Raw genomic sequence first — 8,750 nt, forward strand, 5'->3', positions numbered from 1 at the left:
GAGAATTTCTGAGGGAAGTCCTTGGGTCTCTTGCCCTAGCATATCATACTGATCTTCTCATCTTTCCCTTTTCAAAGTGGGAAGACAGAATCAGGCATAAGGTATTAGATGTGGCACCGCTTACCCCACCACCCCCAAGTTGTGTGAGTGCCATTTTAATAAAGCTGTGTGACCTTGGATATGCTTTTTACCCTCTCTGGGCACCAGGAGCTCTAATTAACTGATCAGGAAAACCACAACATGACTAAGAGCTAAGACCTGCTGGCTAGACACTTCCTCTGAGCATTATCATAAAATGAAAACTGGGTCTCCTCCAGGAAGCCTTCTCTGGTTAACACAGTGTTGCCCTTTTTTCTCTTTGCTTACTTCCTCTCTTCTGTTTTATTCAGAATTCTCACATACTTCTTTTTCTTTCTTTCTTTTGCCTCCAGGGTTATTGCTGGGGCTAGGTGCCTGCACTACTAATCTATTGCTCCTGGAGGCCATTTTCCCATTTTTGTTGTTGTTGGACAGAACAGAGAGAAATTGAGAAAGGAGGAGAAGATAGGGAAAGGGGAGAGAAAGTTAGATACATGCAGACCTGCTTCACCACCCATGACGCGACCCCCTGTAGGTGGGGTGCTGGGGGCTCAAACCAGGATCCTTATGCTGGTCCTTGCACTTTGCACTATATGTGTTTAACCCAGTGCACTACCATCCGACCACCCCCCCTTTGAGATTTTATTTATCAGGTGGGGGTAGGTAGCATAATGGTTATGCATGCCTGAGCCTCCAAAGCCCAGGTTCAATCCCCCACACCACCATAAGCCAGAGCTGAGTAGTGCTCTGCTTAAAAAAAAAAAAAAGCATTAAGATTTCATTTATTAATGAGAAAAGTAGGAAGAGAGAGAACCAGACATCACTCTGGTACATGTGCTGCTGGGGACTGAACTCAGGACCTCATGCTTGAGAGCCTAATACTTTATCTACTGCACCACCTCCCAGACCACCTTCTTATTCTTTCTAAGCTCATTTGTGAGAGAAGTAAACCAAACATGAAATATAAAACATAGATTCTGGTCCTACATTAGTCATTTATTATCCCTGGGAAGGTGCTGGTTAATTTAACTATGTCTTGTTTACTCTGCCATAAAAGTAGGGGCACAACTTTTACATTTCCAGGTAGTACTGAGTGATGTTGCCAAATGTTTAAAAGCCTCCCAATTTTTACATGGAAAAAGTGTTACCATTTTTTGAAATATTATTCCCTTTTGTTGCCCTTGTTTTATTGTTGAAGTTATTATTGTTGTTGTTCTTGATGTCGTTGGATAGGTCAGAGAGAAATGGAGGGAGGAGGGGAAGGCAGGGGGAGAGAAAGATAGACACCTACAGACCTGCTTCACCACCTATGAAGTGACTCTCTTGCAGGTGGAGAGCTGGGGGCTGGAACTGGGGTCCTTACGCCCATCCTTGGGCTTTGTGCCACCTGTGCTTAACCCGCTGCGCTACCGCCCGACTCCCAGGTGTTACCATTCTTAGAGATGTAGGAAAATAACCTCAAATTGAGAGGACCTCAAGTTTGGATTTCAGCTTTGACATTTCAGATCTTCAAGATTATGAACAAGTTACTTCAGTTCTCCTTGCTCCATTTCTTTATCCCTACGATCACAGGAGGGTTGTGTGATTTACATAAGGAATGAAAACCAGCTAGCACAGTTCAAAATCAAGATAGGTTCCTGCCCCTTGGAATTTATTGTCTAGCCGAAGAAACAGACTTTAGATCATTACACAACTAATGGTTTAAATTACCATGATCAGCACTTGAAAGGAGAATTAAGACATGCTGTAAAAACATTTACAACCTAGCACGGCTTTTTTTTTCCATGGAAATATACTGGACATTTGCAGAAACTAATGCATCCAAAAAGAGCAGATTCCCACCCACCTTTTTGGAATCAGGAACAGTCAGAAAACTAACATTTACTCCTCTGTGGTGTATGTATGGTTTGATGCAGAATCCTGACGGTGTTCACTTAAATCTGCCCACACCCCAAATCCCCCTCCCCCCCTTTTTTTGCCTCCAGGTGTTATTGCTGGGGCTGGGTGCCTGCACTATGAATCCACTGCTCCTGGGGGCCATTTTTTCCCATTTTGTTGCCCTTGTTATTGTTACTGTTGCCATTAATGTTGTTGTTGGATAGGACAGAGAGAAATCAAGAGAAGAGGGGGTGATAGAGGGGTAGAGAAAGATAGACACCTGCAGACCTGCTTCACTTGTGAAGTGACCCCCCTGCAGGTAGTGATCAGGGCCTCGAATCCTGATCCTTCCAAGGATCCTTGTGCTTCATACTATGTGCACTTAACTGGGTGCCTGGACCCGGAAAGTTTTTTGCATAATCATTATGCTATCTTAACCCCAAGTCCATATTAATGATTTGAAAGATGTTTTGTTGAAACCTTCTTTTAGAACTGCCCTGGGTTGAAGGAACTCTAGCTCTTAGCTGTGCCACGCCAGGCGGTCGTCCACTGATGGGAGAAGAGCCTGGCCCCTTTGCCTCCATTTGAATAATTCTGAAGGATTCTCCCAATATGTGCTCCCTTAAGGATCAACTGACACCCGCTTTGCAGCTAACCTTTAGCCCAGTTCCACTTCTCACAGTCCTGTGATACTGATCTGTAATAAACCACCTAGGTGCAAATTTCCTTCTCAGAGTCTGCTTACCAGGATGTTTGAACCAGACAAATTCTTGTTATGGATGGGAAAAATAAAGACCATAGTTGGACCAAATAAAGGGCCAAAGTAGTTTCTCCCATCCTGCACCTGGAGACCTTCCCCTGAGGGGGAGAAGATTCAGTATACTGAATGCACGGTCTTGCCTCCAGGACTTCCCTGGGGCTTCATGCTTACCTGATTCCACCTCTCAGTAGACATTTTTTTCTAACCGCTTGTTAGAAGGTGAGAAAGATCACATCACCACATAGTAAAGTGTATGCTCTAGCGGGTAAGCTATCCATCCCCTTTCCTTCTTAGTAGCTTTTTTTTTTTTTTTTTTTTTTTTCCTCCAGGGTTATTACGGGGCTCGGTGCCTGCACCATGAATCCTCAGCTCCTGGAGGCCATTTTTCCCCCTTTTCTTGCCCTTGTTGTAGCCTCATTGTGGTTATTATTATTGCCATTGTTGATGTTGTTCGTTGTTGGATAGGACAGAGAGAAATGGAGGTAGGAGGGGAAGACAGAGAAGGGGGAGAGAAAGATAGACACCTGCAGACCTGCTTCACCACCTGTGAAGCGACTCCCCTGCAGGTGGGGAGCTGGGGGCTCAAACCGGGATCCATACTCCAGTCCTTGATCTTTGCGCCACATGCGCTTAACCCACTGCGCCACCACCCAACCCCCTCTTAGTAGCCTTCTTTCCCTCCTCTCCTGCTCTTCCCTCTTTCTCTTTACTTCGCACCTCCCTCTCTTCCCTCTCTTTTTCTGTCCTTTCTAAAAAATCTTTTACTTACTATTTTTTTTAAAGAAAGTATTTAATATTTATTTATTCCCTTTTGTTACTCTTGTTATTGCTGTCGGCATTGTTGGATAGGGCAGAGAAATGGAAAGAGGAGGGGAAGAAGGGGGGGTGATGGAGAGAGAGAGACACCTGCAGACCTGCTTCACCATCTATGAAGCAACTCCGGGGGCTTGGACCTGGATTCTTATACCGGTCCTTGTGCTTTGTGCCACGTGCGCTTAACCCGCTGCACTATATATTTGTAATTTTTTAAAAATATTTATTTTCCCTTTTGTTGCCCTTGTGTTTTTTTTTTATTGTTGTTGATGATGTTCATTGTTGGATAGGACAGAGAGAAATGGAGAGAGGAGGGGAAGACAGAGAGGGGGAGAGAAAGATAGACACCTGCAGACCTGCTTCATCACTTGTGAAGTGACTCCCTTCCAGGTGGGGAGCCGGGGCTCAAACCAGGATCCTTACGCAGATCCTTGCACTTTGCGCCACCTGCGCTTAACCCGCTGCGCTACTGTCGGAGTCCCTATTTTTTTTTTTTTAATAAGAAAGAGAAACTGTGGTCCGGGAGGTGGCGCAGTGGATAAAGCATTGGATTCTCAACCATGAGGTCCCGAGTTCGACCCCCGGCAGCACATGTACCAGAGTGATGGCTGGTTCTTTCTCTCCTCCTCCTTTCTCATGAATAAATAAATAAATTATTAAAAAAAAAAAACAAAGAGAAACATATACCAAAATACTGCTCAGCTCTGGTTTATGGTGTTTCTGGGGATTGTACCTGAGACTGGAGCCTCATGCATGAAAGTCTTTTGCATAACAATTATGCTTAGCATGTGGCATCGCAGTTTCCTAGAATTTGTTTCATCTATTTTATTTTATTGAATACTATCTGTATCTTTGATTACCCTGTTTAAAGAAAAAAAGGACAAATAAAATATGGCCAGGAAATTTAAAAAAAAAAAAAAAACAATTATGCTATCTCCTTAGACCTTCCTTTCTCCCTCTTCCTCTCCCTCCCTCCCTCTCTTTCTTCCTTTCATTTTTAAGAATTTAAAAAGATATATTTATTTATTCCCTTTTGTTGCCCTTGTTTTATTGTTGTAGTTATCATTGTTGGATAGGACAGAGAGAAATGGAGAGAGGAGGGGAAGAGAGAGGGGGAGAGAAAGACAGACACCTGCAGACCTGCTTCACTTGTGAAGTGTCCCCCACACCCCCGCAAGTGGGGAGTTGTGGGCTCGAACCGGGATCCTTACGTTCGTCATTGCACTTTGTGCCACCTGTGATTAACCCACTGTACTCCCCTCTTTCTTCCTTTCTATGTGGTAGAGACTGGGCTTGAACCTGGGTCATGCACAAGGCAAAGCATTGCACTATTTCATCAAACTTCACTCTTTCAAGTTTGAATATGTGTGATACCTCTAAAATCCAGGTTTGAGCTAGCTATGGTAGAAAAAGGGTTTGTTTGTTTATTTCTTTGGTTTTTGAGCCAGGGCCTTGCACACATGTGATTCTACTAACTTGCTGGCTGCTTTTCATTTAGATAGAGACAGGGAGAGGAAGGAAGAGACACTATACTAATGGAACACCGTCCAAGTGGTGCTGGGGCTAAACTAGGTCAAACATGGCATGACATATATATGTCCTGCATGATGAGCTCTCTCTGGATCAGGAGCAAAAATTATTTCACCTACTACCTAGTATCAGGTGTGTGTTTTTTATTTATAAAAAGGAAACACCGACAAAACCTTAGGATAAGAGAGCTACAACTCCACACAGTTTCCACCACCAGAACTCCATATCCCATCCCCTCCCCTGAGAGCTTCCCTATTCTTTATGCCTCTGGGAGTATGGACCCAGGGTCATTATAGGGTGTAGAAGGTGGAAGGTCTGGCTACTATAATTGCTTTCCCGCTGAACATGGGTGTTGGCAGGTCGATCCATACTCCCAGCCTGTCTCTCTTTCCCTAGTGGGGCGAGGATCTGGGCATGCATTGGTGGAGTCTTCTGCCCAGGGAAGTCCGGTTGGTATCATGCTAAAAAAAAGAGTTAACATATAGAGCCAAACAAATTGTTGACTAATCATGAGCATAAAGGCTGGAATATTGCAGATGAAGATTTGGGGTCTCAGGGCCAGGTGGTGGCTCACCTGGTTGAGTGCACATGTTACAGTGTGCAAGGCAGGTTTGAGTCCCCAGTCCTCACTTGCAGGAGGAAGCTTCATGAGTCGTGAAGCAAGGCTATAGGTATCTCCTCTATCACCCCCTACCGTCTCAATTTCTGGCTGTCTCTATTCAATAAATAAATAAAGATAATAAAAAAGATTTGGGGGTCTCTGTTTTTTTATTTATTTAAAAAAGGAGACAACCATAGGATAAGAGGGGTACAGCTCCACACAGTTCCCACCACCAGATCTCTATATCCCATCTCCTCCCCTGATAGCTTTCCTATTCTTTATCCCTCTAGGAGTATGGACCCAAGGTCATTGTGGGATGCAGAAGGTGGAAGGTCTGGCTTCTGTAGGGGTCTCTGTTTTGAAGATAGCTAGTAGGCCTATTTCAGTTATATTCCAAAAGGCCCATGACTACTAGTTTTTTTTTCTGAGCTTGAAATCTGGTATGCAGTTTGACCCAAGTTATTGTCTGGGGAGATGATATCATGGCTGGAAAAAGGGCTAGAAAGCTAGATCAGGGGGACCAGGTCTTGGCGCACCCGGTTGAGCACACATGTTACAATGTGCAAGGACCTGGGTTTGAGCCCCCAGTCCCCACCTGCAGGGGGAAATCTTCACAAGTGGTGAAGCATTACTGCAGGTGTCTCTCTGTCTCTCATTCTCTCTATCCCTCCCTTCCCTTTCGATTTCTGACTATCTCTATCCAATCAATAAATAAAGGTAATAAAAAAAAATAAAATTAAAAAAAAAAGAAAGCTGGATCAGGGAAGAGAGTAGCTCCCAAATATAGGAAAGGGGTATAAATATTGCTGACTGTATCAGGTATTTTTTTATTTAGGAGAGAAGAGGAGCACTCTGTCACAGGTGATGCTGGGGACAGAACTCAGGATTTCCTGCTTGAGAGTCCAAGACATTATCCACTGCATGACCTCCCAAGCCACTGTATCACTTCTGACTTCACTGTTAGTTCCTGTTAAGGAAACACTTGAGCTTCTGTTCCAGTTCTGAGTGTCTGAACTGACATTTGAAAGAGGGACTCTTCTCTCATCCACATCAACATTACCAAGGCTACCTTATCCCCAGACACTACAATATCGCAGTGAGTGAGTCATAAGTTCTGGCTCTGGTGGGCCTAAATATCCAGCGTCAAAAATGAACATCATACAAATACTTGAAATGAGTCCTGGGGAAATAAAAAAAACAGGCAACTACAGGGCACAGCAGGGGCACCTCACTCAGTGTGGGAGTTCCCAGAGGAATAGCCTGGACATGAGACTTAAAGTATCAGTCAAGCATGGGGGAGTAGGGGAGAAAGAAATACAGAATAATGATTTCTGGTAGAGAAGATTCAAAGTAGTTAAGAGAAGGCAGCCCAGTGGAGGTAGATAGCATAATGGTTATGCAAACAGACTCCTGCCACAGGCTCCAAAGTCCCAGGTTCAACCCCCACACCACCATAAACCAGAGCTGAGCAGTGCTCTGGTTAAAAAAAAAAAAAAAAAAGTGAAAAAAAAATGTCTATGCCTGAGGCTCCAAAGAGAAGACAGCCTGGAAGAGACAGAGATAGGGAAAATGGCAGTGGGGCGGTGGCCCGCCGGGTTAAACACGCAAAGCACAAGGACCTTCGGAGAAAGATCCCGGTTCGAGCCCCCGGTTCCCCACCTGCACAGGAGTCGCTTCACAAGCGATCAAGCAGGTCTGCAGGTGTCTGTCTTTCTCTCCCCCTGTCTTCCCCTCCTCTCTCCATTTCTCTCTGTCCTATCCGAAACAACAGACAGCATCAATAACCCCAACAATGTTAAACAACTAGGGCAACATAAGGGAAAATAAATAAACATGTAAAAAAAGAAAGAAATAGGGAAACTGTGGGGAGTCAGGCAGTTGTGCAGCAGGTTAAGTGCACATGGCGCAAAGCACAAGGACTAGAGGAAGGATCCCAGTTCAAACCCCGGCTCCCTACTTGCAGAGGAGTCGCTTCACAGGCGTTGAAGCTGGTCTGCAGGCGTCTTTCTCTCCCTCTCTGTCCTATCCAACAACGACATCAATAACAATAGCAATGGAATAATAAGGGCAACAAAAAAAGAATAAATAAATAAATATTTGGGGGAAAAAAGGAAATAGGGAAAATGTGAGAAAGGATATGGCAGAATCAAGGACACAACCTGAAGAAAGCATCTCCTGCCTCCAGCACTACTGAGCCATATGGGTGTCAGGAAATGTACTCCCAAGCTAAACCCAAGGTGCAAAATGTGATTCAGATACATGTAGATAGCTACAAATGATGTCAAAATTCACCTCTGCTGAATTTTTTCTCCATTCTTTATCCTACCACCCCTTTTATTTATTTTTATTTAAAATTTTTTATTTATTTCCCCTTTTGTTGCCCTTGTTTTATTGTTGTAGTTATTACTGTTGTTGATGTTATCGTTGTTGGCTAGGACAGAGAGAAGTGGAGAGAGGAAGGGAAGACAGAGAGGGGGAGAGAAATAGACACCTGCAGACCTGCTTAACCGCTTGTGAAGCAACTCCCCTTCAGGTGGGGAGCCAGGGCCTCGAACCAGGATCTTTACTCCGGTCCTTGCGCTTCGCGCCATGTGCGAAGCGGTACCGCCCGACTCCCTTTTATTTATTTACTTTTTTACCAGAACACTGTTCAGCTCTGGCTTATGGTGTGGTGCACGGGATTGAACCTGGGACCATGGAGTCTCAGGCATGAGTCTCTATCTAATCATTATGCTATCTCTCCCACTTTCTTTCTCTCTTTTTTAAAATATTTATTTATTTATTTTCCATTTTGCTGCCCTTGTTGTTTAACATTGTTGTGTTTATTGATGTGGTTGTTGTTGGATAGGACAGAGAGAAATGGAGAGAGGAGGGGAAGACAGAGAGGGGAGAGAAAGACACCTGCAGATCTGCTTCACCGCTTGTAAAGCGACTCCCCTGCAGGTGGGGAGCCGGGGGCTCAAACCGGGATCCTTAGGCGGATTCTTGTGCTTTGTGCCACGTGCTTTAACCTGCTGCGCCACCACCCGACTCCCTCTTTTTCTCTTTTTTTAAAAATATTTTCCGCAGCACTGCTTCGTCACATGTAAA

Source organism: Erinaceus europaeus, chromosome 13 (assembly GCF_950295315.1).
Source record: "Erinaceus europaeus chromosome 13, mEriEur2.1, whole genome shotgun sequence".
NCBI classification, from domain to species: Eukaryota; Metazoa; Chordata; class Mammalia; order Eulipotyphla; family Erinaceidae; genus Erinaceus; species Erinaceus europaeus.